Below are 20,340 nucleotides of genomic sequence, written 5' to 3' on the forward strand. Positions count from 1 at the left end.
GAGGTTGCAGTGAGTCAAGTTTGTGCCACTGCAGCCTCCGACTCCCAGGTTCAAGCGATTCCCTTGCCTCAGCCTCCCGAGTAGCTGGGATTACAGGTGTGTGACACCATGCCTGGTTAATTTTTATATTTTTAGTAGAGATGGGGTTTTGCCATGTTGGCCAGGCTAGTCTCGAACTCCTGAGCTCAAGTAATCCACCCACTTTGGCCTCCCAAAATGCTGGGATTACAGGTGTGAGCCACTGCACCCTGCCCACTTTTTCAAATTTAACAAATAGTTTACAAGTCGTGGCCTATAAGTGATATTCTATGTTGTCCCAGTTTTGGGTTAAGAACTGGCTCCTGGTTGATCACATGGGCACCTTCTCCTGCAGGGATTCTGAGAACCACAGGGTGATTGTGTTTTGGAAGCAAACCCAGAGAGCTGTTTGAAGAACGGAGTCCTGTGGAGAGGGGAGACACTAGTTCCTCTGATTGAGTCTCATCAATTTGGGGGTGTTTGACTTTTGTGCCTCTGTTTGAAAGAATCAATGTGAAAATGAAAAATGCATGGGCAACTCTGTTAACTGGCAAATGAGTTTTAAAATACTGCTTTTTCCATATGCTTACTCTTTCAAGCATGAGATTCCTTAGCAGGTATTGAAGGGAGGACACAGAATGCCAAGGACTATGCAAAGCCTGCGAATACCTGGAAAACCAGGCGCAAGCCCTGTTGCAATGTTGAGTAGGGAAGATAAGAAAATAGACAACTATAATTGGGGGTGATACGTACCTAGAGTAGAAGGCATTCGGTGCAGGATTCATACCAACAGTGGCAGTCTGTGAAGACCTGTTCCTAGGTGCTGGACAGAAAGTTTCTTTGGTATGTAAAATATAGGGCTGTGCTGAAAGAGTGAAAGAGACAACTCCAAGTGTCAGAATCACACATCTGTCAGGAACACACATCATTTGAGCACATGGAAATAATGGAGTATATGTCTACATTGCCATCTTTTATTTTTTATTAATTAGCAAAAAGCGTTAAAGCTAATATATTTGTGCATATTTTTTAGAAGCAAAGGCTCAGCAAAAGAAATCCAAGAGGACAAACGCACAGGAAGACTTGAAAAATCAAGACCATCTGTTTCACACGGAAGAGCACAATTACTTCGGTATGTTTCTGGTCAGCATGACAAGTTCCCTAAAGCCACCCTCACACAGTGGGCTATTGAGCATGCAAATTAATGCCATTCTTACTGTTAGGGTCCCAAGATGTTTACACTGACGGTTACTAGAAATGTTAGTAAAAGTGGTCACACCGGATTTCTTTAAATACTTTTTCAAGATATTCTTCTAATGCAGAGTTACCCGAAATACAGTGATTTACTAGTATTAGTTGACTGTGGGAAAAGAAATGTGTTTAATGCAAAGAGCAGTGAACTAAGTTTAGGAACACTGGGCTCCTAACTGATGTCTGGCCTCTGAACAATCATGTCCTGGCAAAGTTATGTCATCTGTCTGAGCCTCCCTTTGCTGATCACAAATGACTGCCGATTTTGAAGTGGTGTAAGTTATTGCTAATGAAAACAATTAAAAATTAAATATGAGGCCAACTAGTAAACTTCTTATTTCATTTTCAGTTTGACAAAAAAGGTGACATGTCTGGAAAATAAGAGTCAGCCACTTCTATTAGCTTCAGAGTGGTGGATATTAGCACTTTTGTTACAATCTCATAGGTCCTTGAGGCTGCGTTCATTGTTTTTTTCAGTTACATTTTTCTCTAGGTTGTTCAGATTGAGCCAATTCTGTTGTTCCATCTTCAAGTTCATTTATTTTTTCTTCTCTCCTATCCTTCTGCTAATTTCATTCAGTGAGTTTTTAATTTCACTTATGATTTTTAGTTCCAAAATTTCCGTTTGGTTTTTCTTTTCTATCTTCTGTTTCTTTGCTGAGACTTTCTATTTTTTCATTTGTTTCAAACATGTTCATATTGCTTGTTAAAATATTGTTATGATGGTGAGGCTTTCATATCTTTGTCAGATAATTCATACATCTTCATCACCTTGATATTGGCATTTTTAAATTGTCTTTTCTCATTTAAGATGAGATCTTCTTCATTCTTGGTATGACAAATAATTTTCAGTTGAAATGTAGACATTTTGGTTATTATGAGACTCTGGATCTTATTTAAATTATTGATTTATTTATTTGAGACAGAGTCTTGTCTGTCACCCAGGCTGGAGTGCAGTAGTGCAATCTCGGTTCACTGCAACCTCCACCTCCCGAGTTTAAGCAGTTCTTCTGCCTCAGCCTCCTGAGTAGTTGTGGTTACAGGAGTGCACTACCACATCCAGCTATTTTTTTTATTTTTAGTCGATACAGGGTTGCCTTGTTGGCCAGGCTGATCTTGAACTCCTGACCTCAAGTGATCTGCCTGCCTCAGCCTCCCAAAGTGCTGGGATTACAGATATGAGCCACTGCACTGGCCTAAATCTTATATTTTAGAAGGCCTTCTCTGCCCCCATATTGGCAGGATGAAGTATGTGTTGCTTCTCCAGGCTGGTGAGGAATTGAAATGGCAGATTTTCCCATAGGCCTTCATTGATGCCTGGAGGGTCAGGCAAAGGAGTCCTCATTATTTCTGGAGGGTAGTGGGAGTTCATGCTCCACCTATGCTTCTGCTGATATCAGCTGAACAGTGTGACGGGGGAGTCCTTGGTTACTTTGTCAGTGGGCTCTACTGACATCACAGTTCGGGGAGTGACTTCATTTTTATCACGAGGAAGTGAGCATCTGACTCTCTGTCAGGCCTTCTCTGAGGCCACCCCAGCAGGTGGATTGCAATGCTTTCTTACAGTCTGATAAAGGTGGAACCCTAGGCTCTTCACTTGGCCTTTGCTGTAAGAGGTAGACTTGGACCATGCTGTTATCTGTGGTCTTGACTGACATAGATCATTTGTTGTCTAAACATTTTCTGTCTTATTAGGCTTTCCTTTTCTGACCCTTTGAATTAGACAGAGCAGGACTTTCTTAGGTCCTTTATTTGCCTGCACCTCCTGGAGTTTCTGCTTTGCTGCCTTTTCTAGTACCCAGTCTAGGATGAATGAGAAAAAGAAAATCCAGGGAATGCACTACTGTGTTGAACCACAGGTCTTCAGATCCCTAGGTAGTCCTCTTCTTTTTCTCTACCTTTCAGAGTCACTTTATGTTTGTTTTATTTACAACATCCAGATTTTTAGTTGTACTTGGTGGGGGAAATAGGTAAAAGTATATCTACTTCATCTTTCCTGAAATAGATACTGGGCCAAAAGTATTTCAATTTTTAGTGAGCTAGAGAGCTTAGGGTAATAGATAAGGTAAAGTTGTAATGTATCCAAGCAACAGCTATTACTCAATGATAAAAATGAAATTTCCTTGTGTCTAATCTTGCCTAAGTGGATAGAATTCTGTGGTAGAGAAGTATTTCTTAAGGTGCAGTTTGTAGATCAATTCAACATTGACGTTTGCTTCTTTTTACCTCCTGACTATGCAGTTGCCATGGGACAGGATTGGAAGAAATCATATCAAATAGGAAAAGTACTTTAAATTTAGCTATCAAAGGATTCATCAATTGGGAAAAAAAAGAGACAGCTTTTCTTTGGGGTGCTGCTTTGTAAAATGGGATTGTGGAGTGACTGGGTGGACCTAATTCACTCTGCCCTCAACTCCAGGAGCTTGTTAGGCTAAGGAAAGGTAAATTTAGGCTTTTCCCAATAATTTAGGCTTATTCTACTATATGCTTCAATCTGGAATCTTTGAGTTAAGTTTAAGTCACTTCTTGAATAGACCTGATCTATTAGAAACTTCACTCTGGTGTCTCATTAAATGGGAACAGATGCTTCAATTCAGGCTTTCCCCGTTCCATGGTCCAGAGAGCATAATCATAGTGTTTTACACACAAATTGGCTTTTGGAAGTGCAAAAATTGGTTTTCTGTGCCAAAAAACCTGTAAGAAATTAAGAGAATCATGGAATCTTACAAATTAATAAAATTTAAAAAATTGTCCATCCTCTTCCTATGCTCCAAAATGGAATAGACTAGAAAAGACTTTTATGCACGAGAACCCACTGGGAGTTGGTGACAGCAGAGAAGGGAGAGAAACAAAGAAAATGAGAATGACTTAGATATGAGCATGAAGGCTTAAATGGACTAGTCCTTGCCCATGAGCTTAATGTTGAGTTAGAAACTTCTAGAGCGATGAGGAATAAAGTGTACTTTCTCATAAGTCTTTTTATAATTAGAGCACAATGATCGTGATTCCACTAATTCTATTTTTGTAAATCCAAGTTAAACATCTGCAGATGGCCCGTTTTCAGCCCTGGTTGATTTCACTCCAGGTTTGCGCTGTGTAGGGTGTCAATAACCCTTTTATGGATTACTGGGGACCCAGATACATTTTCTAAAGATTAATGGGAACCCAGAATGAATACACTACTCCAGAGGGTGGCTGGCAGGATTCTTGGGTTCCTCTTACCCATGGATACCACTCTAAATGCAAACCCGAATGAGTCCTGTTTCCTCCTGGACTCTCATCCCTGTTTTGCTCTGCAGTATCCCAAATGAATCATTCTTCCATTTTGCTCTTTCTTCTACATTTTTTCCTTGACCCCCCCATACTACAAGGAAATGAATTTCCTTATACCCTCACCCTATGCACCAAAGCCTCCACTGTCTCCTTCTTGCATTTATTGAAACTTTTCCATGACAGCAGCGATTCTCCTTCAGATCTTCTTTTCCCAGGCCCTGTGTAACTGTACACAGGGCATGGGGACCATAGGTAGAAATCTCCTCCTTATTGCTTCAAACTACCTTACTCTTCAGATTAGACTTCCTTTCCTATGAGGCTGATGTAACCCTCTGTCTTTCCTGGTTGCTGTTTTCTATGGATCCATGTTTACTGACAATTTTGACATTGACTTACTATCACTTTCATCCTATGTCCCATCATCATTTGAAAAACCTGAAACCCCAAGAGGAAGACCAGTACCAAATCTTGGCCTACGCACTCCCTGGTTTCAGTCTCACTGACTGTTACCTCCTCTCCATCAAGCTGCTGCTACTGCCACTTCCTGGAATTACCACCAGAAATACCCTTCTTCCAAAATCTTAACCTAGAATGAATTCATTTGTTCATTCACTTATTCATACCCGCTTTAATTTATTAATTCTTCTAGCAAATATTTATTGAGTGCCTTCCTTGTGCTAGGGGAGACAGTATGAAAGACAGAAATGGTCCTTGCCTTCATGGAACTTACTAAGACAATACAAGAAAACACAGAAATAAAAATTTTCTGATGGTGACCAAAGTGGACAAGGTACTGAGCTACAAAATAATGGGAACTTACATAATTACTCATAGACCACAGATTTGATTCTGTTCTTGCTGAAGATCGAGGTAAAGACAAAAACCTAACCAGTTACTTAATTTATGTGGGCCCTAAGATGAAAACAGATCAGATCTTCAAAAACAAAACCACAACTTTTCCTTGGAGTTTAAGAAAGATACTGAAAGACAGCATTCTTCAATAGCATTTACTTGGTACCTGGCAGCTAACAGGCCCTCCGTGAATGTTTGGTGAATGAATATGCATGATAATACAGAACTATCTAACACATATTTCACACTCTCTCTGTGCCAGGCATTGTTATAAGCTTTTTACATACTAATTGCTATTATCATCCCCAATTTGCAGGTGAGGAAACCGAGGCACAAGTAAGTTAAATGACTACCCCAGCTCCTCTAGGAACCAAGATGAACAGCTCCCATTACAACTATTTGTTTTAGCACGGCCACTTCACTAACCATGGAGTTTTGTTCAAATTATTATTATTATTATTATCATTACAGAGTCTTGCTCTGTCATCCAGGCTGGAGTGCAGTAGCATGATCTTGCCTCACTGCAACCTCCGCCTTCCAGGTTCAAGTGATTCTCCTACCTCAGCCTCCCGAGTAACTGGACAAGAGGCGCATGCCACCACACCCAGCTAATTTTTGTATTTTTAGTAGAGACAGGGTTTCACCATGTTGGCTAGGCTGGTCTCAAACTCCCGACCTCAAGCAATCCACTCACCTCAGCCTCCCAAAGTGCTGGGATTACAGATGTGAGCCACCACGCCCGGCCCAAATTATTTTTAACTTGTTTTCTCTATAATGAGAGTAATGACAACCTCATAGATTGTTGAGAGAATTCAAATGAGACATTTAACCCACGGTCTGTTCTCCTGAACTCTCGTGGCCAAATGCATGGGGTTCTGAAAAACTCACTTTAAAAAAGGGTGATGAAATTTATGTAACGTATATTATGATAACCTCTATTGGAGTGTGAGCCAATACCCTATAATCAAAAACATGAGTATTTCTGTAGTGAAACATGAATATTCACACTGATGAGATGAATAAACACCATAAATAGTCTAGTATCAGTTCATCTAAGGCCTTAGCAGCAAGTTAAGTCCAGTGGGGGGAAAATAGTTTTCAGAGCTTTTTGGATTTCAGAGTGAGAGGAAAAGTATTGTGGACTTGTGTGATCTATAATGGTCATTCACTGTTGACTTTGATATTTAAGGACACCTTAATATGTGATTGGCAAGAGTCATATTTTAAGTAATTCTGGATCCTTCAAAATGAATGATTTTTTTTCTCCTCTTAATTTCTCTGATGTTTCCTTGCTTGTAGAATGGGAAGAATAGAGCCTGCTTAGCAAGGGGGTTGTGAAGTTTAGAAACAATGAATATAAAGTGCCTGGGACAGGCCGGGTGCAGTGGCTCACGCCTATAATCCTAGCACTTTGGGAGGCTGAGATGGGAGGATCATGAGGTCAAGAGTTCGAGACCAGCCTGGCCAACATGGTGAAAACCCTGTCACTACTAAAAATACAAAAATTAGCCAGATGTGGTGGCACGTGCCTGTAAGCCCAGCTACTCAGGAGGCTGAGGCAGGAGAATGACTTGAACCTGGGAGGCGGAGGTTGCAGTGAGCCAAGATCTGTACTCCAGCCTGGGTAACAGAGCGAGATCCCGTTTCAAAAAAATAGAAGTACCTAGGACAAAATAGACAAAACTGGTAGCTGCTGTTGATATTATTTAATATTAAAATTAGCTAGAAGATTTAAAGGTTTGCTTCTGTCCTGTGAGATGAGGAATGTGTGGGAAACAATATCAGGATAAATATCCGGGGATCACCACCTCTCCACGTGTGAGTGATGGATGAGCAGTTCCTGAGACATCATTGTGGCTTTGGTGACCCAGTGGCAGTAACCTGTCATCCGGCGGTGGGAGGTGGAGACAAGCTGGTGTGATGACTGTGCATGTGCACGAGGGACCTCTGCAGGGACGTGGGGCCTATATTGGATTCCAGAAGGCTCTTGTAATACTGTTGTCCGTGCATCCAACCACAGAATGTGGTATACTTCTGTGGAACTCAACACCTTGCATAGTGATGCCTCTCAGAGTTGATGGTTGACTCTTTGGTCCTGAACCTGATTATGTTCATGTCATTGCTGTTCTTTGCCACCTTGTGCCCTTGCAAGTACTTCAGTGTAGACATTACAGGGGGCTGTGCTGAATACTGACTCTCCTGGGTGACAGAGACTCTTTCACTTTAGGGCCTTGCGACACTGCCCAGTTGAACTTACTGGAATAATAGAAATAGTCAATATCTGAACTGTCCAGTGTGGTAACCACAAGGCACGTGAGCCACTGAGCACTTGAAATGTGCCTAGTGTGACTGGAGAACTGGATTTTTAATTTTCTTTAATTTTAGTTAAATAAATAAGTTCAAATATCTGTAAATATAGATGACCATATGCAATGAGTGGCAGTCTTATTGAAAAGCACAGCCTTAGGACATTCACTGAATACCCTTGTTTATTTCTATTTTCTTTATTATGATTATTTTACCCAGAGCAATTGCACCTGCGATAGAGACAGGTTTATTCATCGCCCGCAGTTCCTTCTTATTTTTATTTTTATTTTATTTTTTTTTGAGACAAGGTCTCACTCTGTCTCCCAGGCTGGAGTGCAGTGGTATGATAATGTAATAATGGTTTACTGCAGCTGAAACTCCTGGGCTCAAGTGATCCTCCAGCGTCAAGCCTCCTGAGCAGCTGGGATTACAGGCACGCACCACCATGTCTGGCTAATTAAGGTTTTTTTTTTTTTTTTTTTTTGGTAGAGACAGAGCCTTGCTATGTTGTCCGGGCTGGTGTTGAACTCTTGGCCTCAAGTAATCCTCCCACCTCAGCCTCCCAAAGCACTGGGATTATAGGCATGAGCCACTGAACCTGGCCTCATGTAGATCTTAATAGAGATTTACTAGAACTCAGAAGGTGTTGGTATCTGATCCATTGCTTGTGCCCATGTTGCCTAAATGTGATTATAACCATCTCCACACTGTAGCTTACATGTGTATGTATGTTGTTATTGTTTTTAGAAAGAGTGCAGAAAAGATAGAGGAAATTATTAGTGATAGCTCCTCAGAAAGTGAGGAAGATGAAGAGCCACCTGACCATCGTCAGGAAGCAAGTGCAGATTTGCCATCAGAATATTGGCAAATTCAGAAGCTGGTGAAATATTTAAAGGTAAGAAAGGCCTATGGTAGTATGTTTACAACGTTCGTTTAAAATACTTTCCCAAAGATGTATATGCTGCTTCCAAGTTTACTTTATGTTTCTTTCAAATAAGAGTAGTAAGCATTCCTGTTGTTTTATCTAAGGGTGTGCAGGGCAAAGTCTTATTACCCTGAGGATGCAAGATTCATCCTCATGGAGCAACCAGGCTACTTGGTACCAACCCTCTCTCCTGGCTGGGGAGTGCGCATGGTAAACAACTGACACTGTGACTTGCTGCCATTTGATGATTTGTAGTATGGTGTGGAAGAAATAACACGGATTTTTAAAGCTGGACTTTGGTTAAACTCCAGGCTGTTTCACTTACTAGTAACGTAGCTGTTGAAATGTTACAGTTTTGAGCCCTAATTTTCTCAACCCATGAAATAAAATTAATATACCTGTACTACAGGACTATTATAAAGTGTTTAATAAAACACACTTGAAACATAGCATGGTTTCTGAGACATTGTGGGTGCTTATAGTGTGGATTGGTCCATTTTCATTTCTCTCAAGTCAGATAGCATTTATGAGAACATTTTACGTAATAATTGGCCCACATCATATATTTAAGTATTTGAATTTGCAGGAGGGCAAGGGGAATGGCTCACCAAAACCCAGATTAATATTCATTTCTGACATCAGATAGCAAGTATTGATGATATCTAGGCCTTGTGTAAAGCCGACATCCAGAAGTATTTGTGGAAAAGCATTTGACTCAACTCATGTTTTCTTTCTGCTTTTCCATGTCCTTGGTCAAATCAACCAAGGGCATTTGCCAATGGCTTTGCTTGATTTAATCATTGCACAATATAAACATTTATCAAAACATCACATTGTACCCCACAAAAATATGCAATTATTTTTTGTCAATTAAAAATAAATAATATTTTGGCCGGGTGCAGTGGCTCACACCTGTAATCCCAGCTTGGGAGACCGAGGAGAGTGGATCATCTGAGGTCAGGAGTTTGAGACCAGCCTGGCCAACATGGTGAAACCCTGTCTTGACTAAAAATACAAAAAAAAATTAGCCGGATGTGATGGCGCACGCCTGTAATCCCAGCTACTGGGGATGCTAAGGCAGGAGAATCGCTTGAACCCAGGAGGCACAGGTTGCAGTGAGCCGAGTTCATGCCATTGTACTCCAGCCTGGGCAATAAGAGTAAAACTCCGTCTCAAAAAATAATAATAATAATAAAAAAATAAAAAAATAAATAATATTTTCATATTTCAAAAAGGACATGACCTTATACGAAACAAGCCCTAATGCTCAACTTGGAGATCCTTTTGGCAGGCTCCTAATGATTTGACCAACATCAATGCAAAATGAAAATTATTTTTTTTAGTCTGGACTAATTGTCATGAAACAAACCTCTAGACTATTGGACAGAACAGTTAATATTTTGTGAGTTTTAAAATTTCATTTTAAGCATGATACTTTATAAATAGTAAGTATTTTTATGGCATCTGTCAATTTTTAAAATGTTTTTTATTGGCATTTATTTTGGGTTAATATTTCCCTCATTTAGTGTTTTGTATTATGAAATTTCTGTATCAGGTGCACATTGTTTTTACATGTTGTTGCAGTATATAATTATGTCATATATTATGGCTCATAATAATAAATCACGCATTTATTACATAAGTTTTTTTTACAGAAAACCTCTGAAACTTTTAGCATAACTCTACCACAAAAAATGATTCAATGTTTATTATAATAGAAATGATTCAGTATTATTATAGGCATTCATTATTATTGAAAGATATGTAATGAAATGTTATGAAAAATACAGAATAATATAATTTTGGGAACTCATGAAAATTTCTAGGAATTTTGATTGCATATTCCTGAATCTTGAAGATTAACCTGTCGGGAATTTGGAAACACCAGCATGGAGCACAAGCTAGATTCAGGCCACATGCTCCTGCACTCCCCTTTGGCAGGAGTATTTGTGCACAAACCACATAGTTCAATACAGCGGTCCAGCCTGGCACGCACGGCAACCATGTCCAGCTTTGGGACATTTAGGACACGCTTGCAACAGTGCCTCTGCATCTTTACTGAACCGCAGGGCCTCCTGTGAGTGCCTCTCCTAGACTCTCAAAAAGCATGTCATCTAGGGGGAAGAAAAAAAGAACTGGCAGTGGAGAACTTTGCCAACACAACTCTCTCTGTGGTAGGCAGCTCTAGACAGGGCCACTGGGGCTTAGACTTCCTGACTTTTCCCTTCCCTTCCCCTTCCCCTTCCCCTTCCCCTTTCCCTTCCCCTTTCCCTTCCCCTTTCCCTTTCCTTTCCTTCTTCCTCCCCTCCTCCCTTTCCCTGTCTTCCTCTCCCTTCTCCTGTTTTCCCCTCCCCTCCCCTCCCCTCCCCTCCCCTCCCTTCCCCTCTCCTCTCCTCTCCTCTTTCCTTTTCTTTTTCCCAGGCTGCTCTTGAACTCCTGGCCTCAAGCAATCTTCCCGCCTTGGCCTCCCAAAGTGCTGGGATTACAGGCATGAGCCTCTACGCCCATCCAAGACAGAGCCTTTCAGAAGATGAATTAAGAGAGTCTTGAGTTTTTCCCGAGAGTCCTGGTCCATTATCTTTATTTCATTAGCAAAAGGAAACAAGAGTCAAAATGGCAGAAACAAAAGATGGATCAGGAAGCAGAATACCAGAGTAATTAGAAGCATGATCTTTGACGTTGGAAAGGCCAGTTGAGTTGAAATTCTGCCGCTTACTCAGTGGCCTTGGGTGAGTTGACTAACCCCTCTAAGCTTCAGTTTCCTCATTGGTGAAGATGGAAAAATAAAAGTTCTCTTATATTAGGATTACTAAGAATGTTAAATGAAATATAACACATGTAAAGTGCTTAGCACAAAGTACTTAGTAACTGTTGGCAATGATAGTCATTTCTTTTGCTTATTATTACTGTAGAAAATGTGTGGCATGGAGGCTTAACTGACTTGTGCAGGTGGCCTTCAACTTTCAGTTCTCTAGCAACCAATAAAAGGAGGGAAATAGAGTGAGTTAGTACAGGGAGGGAAAGTCTCTCAGCATCTTAAAATAAAAACAAACCAGTTGCCAATGAGTATAACTGATCCTGGTGCTAAGAGCAGAAAGAATTTTCTCCCTTAGGATTTAATGGGGCAGGCATGGAGTGAGAGAGTGAACAGCCTCAATAATATCCTCCCAGTGAACATGGCAAAGAGAGTTTCTCATAATAGCCTAATTACTGGATAACTGTCTTGAGTTTTGCAACTATTTAGGATAAGTCCATGTAGCATTAGGCCAAAAAGAGATGCACTATTTCTGTCCCAGTACAGCTAAAGAAAACATTATTGATGAAGTGCTACTTAAATTTGCACAAGTTATTCATCAATAAATCATGTGCAAATGTGATACTCTTGGCCAGACAGTAAATTGCCTGGAATTCTTATGGTTCCCACAGGTAAATATTCTTCACATAGCCAATAAAAGGAAAAGCATATCTATAAATGATTTCAAGGTTTTTGACACAGATAAATATTTTATATGGAGACACAAAACAATATTAAAAGTCTATGAAATGCAAAATTGAATATCTCTAGATAATCTCAAAATAAATACACCTGACATTTTAATTTATGAAATTATGGCTTAAATGTAGATTTAAGAAATGTTCATGTTGACCTGACTTTCTATTTACCATTTTCCAAGTAGAGTAATGTCTGTGATTGTTGGAAAAAAAAACGATTTAATGAGCTCATTAATACCCAAAGAGGTCAATGAACTATAGCTTATTCTTCGTCCAGAGCTATGAGCTCATATCTTGGCACATAAATAGAGTTTGCATTTCATTATTTGGTTTGACATATGTTAATTTCAACCTGCAAGTTTTATATATGTATATATTCTTTTCATCTGGAATTTTTGAACACAATTTAATTTTTAAATTAATGAATGTATCATATTTTTACTCACCAACCTTCCAGCTTTTCTCCCCCATAGCTGATGATGCTGTACCCTAATTCTAAAGGAAGCAATGAACCCCCTTTTCAGCTACTTTACTGATAAGCATTTACGTTCTGTCTTCTGCTATCCTAATGGTTCAGGTTGTCTGCCTTAATACCTACTGCTTGAGTAGAGAGACCACATCAAATTTATTGCTGCATCTTGCACAGCATCTTCCTAATGGGCACAGACTCGCCTCCCCACCTCTGCCCTGATGGTGCGAAGGGGAGAGGACGAGGTTCATTAGTGGCAGGGCTTTGCTGTTTTCACTCTCAGCCTCCTGAAAGCAGTTCTTCCTGCCTCTGAGCCTGTTCTTCCTTCTGCTGCTGACTTCTTTCCCACTTTTCTTGCATCCCTGTCTCTTCCTGTTACTGCCGTCTTTCTTGTAGACATACTAGTTGATTGCTGTATTTGCTGACTTTATATGGATATTATTTTCTTCCCTGGCCAAAATTGTTTTAAAATCTTGCAAGGAAAATGTCTTGCTTTTGATCAACTCAAGCGATTAAAGGAGATGGTTTGTTAATGTCTCTGTGCTTCATACTAAATCTATGAGTCTCTCTAACACTTCAGTGAAATCGTGCTCATTTCTAAATAAGGTATGTGGAGAGCCCCTTTGTGAAATAGGAGAAGGGATGTAGGATATTTTCTTTGTTTGGAAATGTGGAAATTAATATTAGTTACAAGTACTATAGGTTATAAATTCATGCAAATGGGTATTCTTCAGTAGAGTGGGGTAAAATATTGAAAGGTCATAATTATAAGTAGATTTGCATTTTATACATGTTATAATGAAAAAGAATTTCTGGACCCAAGATCAAAAACATGTTGAAATCCATTTCAAAGTGGATTAAAGGTGGCGTGGGTATGGTATTTAACACTATAGGATCAGTAAATCCAAGAAAACATTGAGAAGACTAGAATAATGCCGAGAACGTGGTTGGTTAGTCAGCTTTTGGTAGTTTAGAGGCATATCAGAGGCTGGGCCTAGAACTATGCTTTCTTTCCCTTGAAGATATTTCCTAGAGCTGTCACTAGAGGGTAAGATGCCCGTATTATCCAGGCACCAGCTCTAGGTTCAACAAGGGTTATATTGGCAAGCACAGTTGGATATCTGCCCATACTTTGAAGTGCTTCATTCAGCCGGTCTTATTCCTGAGTACTTGCTGCAATGATGGATGCCTCTAGGGCTCATTCCCAGGGCCATTTCTCCATGTGTACCTCCTCCCTGTGGGAAGCCAGCTTCTGCACCTGGGATTTTGATTAGAGTCCAGGTGGGAGAGTGGGGAAAAGGATGATGAAAGCATTGATTTGGAAAGATGAATCCAGCAGCAGGTGATATGCCAAGTGAATCTGATGGGAAGGGACGAGAAGACAGTGACAAAGGGGTTACATTGGCAGAAAGGATGGGCATTACCACACATTCATCCTCTCCCCTGACCCACAATGGATTGGTGAGGGGTAACCTAATTTGTTCGTTCTATATCATCAAATTCATCAAACACTGGCATTGATTTCACCTTTCACATGAGCCAAATTGCTTGCCATGCTTCTGCTCTGAAACCACAAACTGAGAATTTTCAGGCCATGAAAAGTGAAGAGGCCTGGTGGATCCCAGCTTAGCAGCGGTCAGTACTGTATTCCAGAATGACATTTCAAAGACATTCACATCAGAAATGCCACTGGGCTGCCAGCTTCAGAAGGGACACCCCAGAGCTCTCTCCTGGCAGGTTTTGGGTTTCTTCTCTGGAGGTGGATTCTTGGCAAGGACATTTCTCAGACTTGAAAACCTTTGTTAAAGACTGCATTTGTGAGGCTCAGTTCCTTAATGATCTTACATAAACTGATTAAACACACGCACGCACACACACACACTTTAATTAGTTAAAGAGTTCTTTCGAGTGGTAATTGGAAGTTGTATGAGTTTTTGTTGTAGGAATTTGATGTGCTTTGCAATCAATTACAGTTAATTAAATTCCTTTCCCATTACTTGAGTTTTGGGTATGGAGTGGCAGGTAGTTTGATCCTTGTTTCATTGGTGGAAAAGCTGAGAAATTCTTTGCTCCAGGCCACACAGAAGGCAGCTGCGGGCTGGGACGGAGTCCAGGCTTCTATCTTTATTGCCCATTGCCTGGTTGTTCTGTTCCACTGTCAAGAAATTCAGGACCCAGGAGGCCTGCAGAACTTGCCGTTGTACCTTCCTGTCTTTTCTCTTGTTTGGATTTCTTCATTTGAGTAAGAGTCAACAGGGAGCCCTTCCCATAAAGGAACTCAGTATTCACGTTTGGAAGGCCATATTAGACTGTGCTCTTTTGCTAAGTTTTTACTTAAAAAAAAATGGAAAAGAATGTGATGACGCAGAGCTATTCTTGTTAAAAAGAGTATTTCGAAAATGGAAAACAATGGTCACTGTTCATCCACTCAAATCAACTCCAGTAGTTAGAAAGGCAAATGAGTACCATGTTCCTGAGGAACATTCTTTAAGTTAGTACATGTGTTGCTACATTGATGCGGGTTGACTTTCTTAAAAAAGTCAGTGACAAACGAATAGGACAACTTTTGTGACTATTTTTTTTTAATTGCCTGTTTGAAATCATAACATATTTAACTTCTGTCAGCTAAAAAAAGTCTACTCAGAATCTGCATTTATGCTTTCATAAATATTGTAGTATAAGAAGTGAATCCATTTAAAGTATTTGGATTACTGGTAATGTGTGTTACTTGTATGCTTATATTGCTCACAAAAGAATTTGTCGTCTTTTATTTTTGTTATAAAGGAGATTGTGGAAGAAATGGAGACTCCTCTCCATCTTTCCTAAAGGGAAATCTGTATTTACATTTTTGAGCTTTAAACTTTCCTTGCCTCTTGGCAGTCACAAATAAATACGTGTGGAGAAAAAGCAGAGTAAAGACAATTAGATCAGTATGATAATACAATGCTACTGACTCCTAACAGTTTATATGACCACTAGCTAGCTCTATGCTACCACATCAACTTACTGACTGAAAAATGACAATATTAAAAATCTCAGGGGAGTTCCCTTAAGCTTTAACTCATTCATTCATTCATTCATTTACTCATGTGTTTATTCATGAACGTTTACTATGAGCCAGCACAGCTAGAGCATGATGATACGATACACATACCCATCTAGTTATTTATAAGATTTTTGATTGGAATGAACTGTGATATCTAAGGCAGTTTTATGTAGTAGAACTTTTCAGGGAATTTCTTGCCCCATGTATTTGCAGCAACACTTACTTTAGTTCCTTAAAATACGCTTTTCCCCTAAAATACATTTGAGAAAGCTAAGTAGATTGGAGAAGAGTAGTAGTACTGGCTAGTTCCCAGTTTCTATAATGTGCTAGGCTGCTTTGCTTTCTGTTTCAAAAACACACACTCATGGCCTGTTACAGCATCTGCATGCTGAAGAATTTCTAAATATATGAGTTAAGGAGTGAATAAGAGGCATAAGATTTGGTATAAATGATTTTTCATTTTACATCTTTATATGGATCTATTGTCATCATTATTTAAAATTGCATAGTAGCAGGAAAATGACTGAATTCCATGTCCCTTTTTGGTCCACTGGCCTTTGAGATTTCTGTTGGAGGGCTGTGGTTTTTCCCGGCTCTTGCTCCCTGGGTGGGTGTGGCTGTCTGGTGTGGCTGCTGATGTTTCTGTGACACAGGGCATAGCAGAAGAACGTGGTATTCTTCCCGTTTCCCTTACTCCCTTCTGTGTTTAAAATCTTTAAATATTATACAAATAACACACTCATATATGCTCAGTGTGAAACTTCAAACCATGCAAAGTGAAAGCTCCCTTCTAGATGTTTCTCTGTTTATATACATATTTATATACATAAATGAAATCCTACTATTTCTTATTCTACATTTTGCTTTTTGTATTTAATATTCTGTCTTGGTGATCTTTCATATCTGCCTCATTCCTTTTAATTACTACATAGTATTTCATTAAAGGTGTATATCATTAAGTTATTGAACAATTGCCTTATTGATAACATTTAAGTTGTCACTCAAATCAGTTTTTGTTACTACAAACAATACTGCAGCTAATATTTTTACATATTCTTTGGATATATACATTATTTCTATAGGATGGATTCTTTGAAATGGAATTCCTTGGGTCAAAGAGAATGCACATTTACATTTTTCATAGCACTAATAGGGAGTTCTATACACATGCCAAGATAGTTATAAGATTTTTGATTGGAATGAACTGTGACAGCTAAGGCAGTTTCATGTAATTGTTCACTGGGTATAAAATTTCATTTATGAAAGATGAATAAGTTCTAGATATCTGCTGTACAACATAGTACCTATAGTTAACAACATATATTGTGCACTTAAAACATTTAAGAAGTAAATCTCATATGAAGTGTTCTTACCACAAGAAAGGCAGAGACAAAGGACATGTTTTCAGCTGATGGATACATTTATTACTTTCATTGTAGTAATGATTTCACAGGTGTTGGATGTATATGCATATATCTAAACTCATCAAATTATATACATTAAAGATGTGCAGTTTTTTATATCAATTATATGTCAATAAAGCTGTTTAAAACAAAGAGAAAAATAATATATGCACACTACAGTTTGAGATGACTTCCATTAAAAAATTTTCAATTTAAAGAGAAATAATGAAGAGTAATAAACAAAACAAACTTAGTTTATGTAAAAAAAAGTTTCATAGTTCCTTACAGAAAGCAACTATCAATTTACACTCTACCAGTAACATACCAGTAGTTTTCAGCCTTGGACCTTCAACCTCAGAGTGATATTAGCCAGGGCTGTTAAATGAAGGAGCAAATAAACAAAAGACCCTGATGCCCAGGTACCATTTTTGGAAGTTTTGATTGAATTGGTTCAGGGTGGAGTCTAGGCATTGATAGACTTTTAAATCTCCCCATGGTAATGAAACTGTTCATCTACAATGAGAACATATGGACGCAGAGAGGGGAACAAACACCGGGGCCTGTCAGGGGAGGTGGCCAAGGGGACGGGGGAGCATTAGGACAAACAACTAATGCATGCGGGGCTGAAAATCTAGGTGATGGGTTGATAGGTGCAGCAAACCACATGGCACACGTTTACCTATGTAACAAACCTGTACGTTCTGCACATGTATCCTGGAACTTAAAGTGAAAAAAAAAAAAAAATAGTTGTTAATACAGGATTGGAATCCATTGTTGTAAATTCTCATCGATGTGTAGTCTTTTTGTTATTTTTTATTTTGGACAATTCTCATGGGGCAAAATGTACCTTGTTTGAATTTTCATATTTCTAGTTACTAGTGAGGTTAACAATTTTTTTTATATGTCAAATAGCCATTGTATTATGTCCTTTGCCTATTTTTCTGTGTGGTTGTTTGTCTTTTTAATTCTTGATGATGCAGATTAATCCTGTAGCTTTTATACTAATTGCAGATATTTATTTTCTCTTAGTGTGTCAGATGTCTTTTTTTATTTTTTATTTATTTACTTTTTTGAGATGGAGTCTCACTCTGTTGCTCAGGCTGGAGTGCAGTGGCACGATCTTGGCTCACTGCAACCTCTGCCTCCCCAGTTCAAGCAATTCTCCTGTCTCAGCCTCCCAAGTAGCTGGAACTACAGGAGCATGCCACTACACCTGGCTAATTTTTGTATTTTTAGTAGAGATGAGGTTTCACCATATTGGTCAGGCTGGTCTTGAACTCTTCACCTCAGATGATCCACCTGCTTTGGCCTCCCAAAGTGCTGGGATTACAGATGTGAGCCACTGCGCCCAGCTGGATGTCTTTTTGTCTACTCTTTTGTACATTAATAAGTGTCTTCTATTTCTTCATGGCTTATAGGTTTTGTTTCTTAGGAACTAGGAAGGTTTTTTCTGAAGCCATTCCAAGAGGACAAAAATACTTTCTAGTTCCCTCTGTTAGTTTTATAGCTTTTTTTAAAGTTCAAATTATTAATCCTGGAATTCACTTTATGTATAATAGAAGGTAAGCATCTAACTTCACTTCTTTTTCTCTAGAGGGACAGTCAGCTGTATCAATACAGATTATTGGCCTACCTGCTCTTCCCTCCAATAATCTGGGATACCACCTTCATCAAATTCTGCAGTCTCACACGTGAGAGTTTGTTTCTGGATCTTCCTCTGCGTTAACTTATTTGGATGTTCCCATGCTAGTTACATGCTGTTTTAATTACTACAGCTTTGGTATATTTTGATATTTGGTAGACCAGATAGGTACCTTAACATTTTTAAAACTTATTTTTTTTAATTTTTCATTCTAGATCATCTTAGAATGGGTGGAAAATCATGTTAACAAAACCCCAGAATTCTATGGGCATTTTGGTTGGTTTACATGAATTTATAAATTATTTTTGGATTAACTGCAATTTAAATAATATTGAATTATCCTGTTTAGGCATGTGGTATGACCATTCATCCATTTAATCTTTTACATAATTTAGTAATACTTAATAGCTTTTTTTCATGTGTATCTAAAACATTTCCTATGAGATTTAGTCATAGATATTTTTATTATTATTTTGCTAATCTCAACATGGGAACTTTTTTCAAGTTAAACATTTTGATTTGTTATTGTTAGTGTATAAATACCACTTTAAAGTGCTGCTCTTGTATCTAGTCACTTCATTGAACTATTTTTATTAATTATCATAATTATTCAGCTCATCCTTCTGAATCTTTTTAGTAAGATAATTATAATTGCTATAAATTTTTCTGCATTGCAATGACTACTACATCATTCCAATAACTGTCAATTCCTGTAAGTGTTCCATAGCAAATTAAAAAGAATTCATATGTGTCAGGCATGGTGGTGCATGCCTGTAGTACTAGCTACTTGGGAGGCTAAGGCAGGAGGATCTCCTAAACCTGGGAGATGGAGGTTGCAGTGAGCCAAGATCACACCATTGCACTCCAACCTGCATGACAGAGAAGACTCTGTCTGAAAATAAATAAATAAATAACTACAATTAAAAGAATGTATGTAACCTCCTGGCATTGTTCCTTACTCATTCCTGATAAAACATTCTTAGCAGTTTGTAATACAACAACCTGAGTCTAATTTATTTAAGGATATTTGTATATTTTTCTTCTGGAAACAGTATTTTCTCTTTCTCCTCGGGGTTCTGTTGAGTCTTAGGTTTTTGAGTGCTAAGTCATCAGTATAAAATAGACTTGCAAATAAACAGAAGAAAAGCAGTGTATTTTTCTGCTTTGACTCACATGGTTGTCTACCACTACTCACTGTGAGCACCCACCTTGTACCATGTCTAATCCCGGAAGAAGAAGAGTTATCTCTAAGCCAACCTTCATGCTGGGCACCAGGTCCTCTGTGATCGTTAATGAGCAGTTACTGGCAGGGGTTCGCTTTTCTTGCTCTGAGTGGCATGTTTGAAGGAAAAAATGCTGAGAATGTTCAAAGCCAGCTGCATGGCCATGTGATAATTGTGCCGCCTCTCCAAGTCTCACCGGCTGCTGCTTGATTGCAGATGGAGAAGCCGTGTGGGGTAGGGATAGAAGAAGAGGCCTCTGGTCCTGATCATCCTCTACATTCTCTACCTGCTTTCCTGTCTCACTGTGGTCATGTGGGACTCTGATAATAACTTCCAATGATGACCCTGCAAGCTTGTTGCCCAACAGAGTTGGAGTTTCATCTACACTTATAGCGTCCTTTCCTGAACCAAGTTGATAAAAACCTTTCAAACGTTTCTT

General features: G+C 39.0%; 1 protein-coding gene across 1 annotated transcript in view; it reads left to right on the forward strand.

Annotated features, from left to right (window-relative positions):
* The first annotated feature begins 1,047 nt into the window (after positions 1 to 1,047).
* LOC111528052 (armadillo repeat-containing protein 4) overlaps positions 1,048 to 20,340 on the forward strand; it is a 162,718-nt gene continuing 143,425 nt past the window's right edge. Inside the window, exons 1-2 of the mRNA XM_026448211.1 lie at positions 1,048 to 1,150; positions 8,449 to 8,596. The gene's annotated coding sequence lies outside the window, so the exon portion shown is untranslated. The remainder of the gene's footprint in view (positions 1,151 to 8,448; positions 8,597 to 20,340) is intronic.

Source organism: Piliocolobus tephrosceles, chromosome 9 (assembly GCF_002776525.5).
Source record: "Piliocolobus tephrosceles isolate RC106 chromosome 9, ASM277652v3, whole genome shotgun sequence".
Taxonomy (NCBI): Eukaryota; Metazoa; Chordata; class Mammalia; order Primates; family Cercopithecidae; genus Piliocolobus; species Piliocolobus tephrosceles.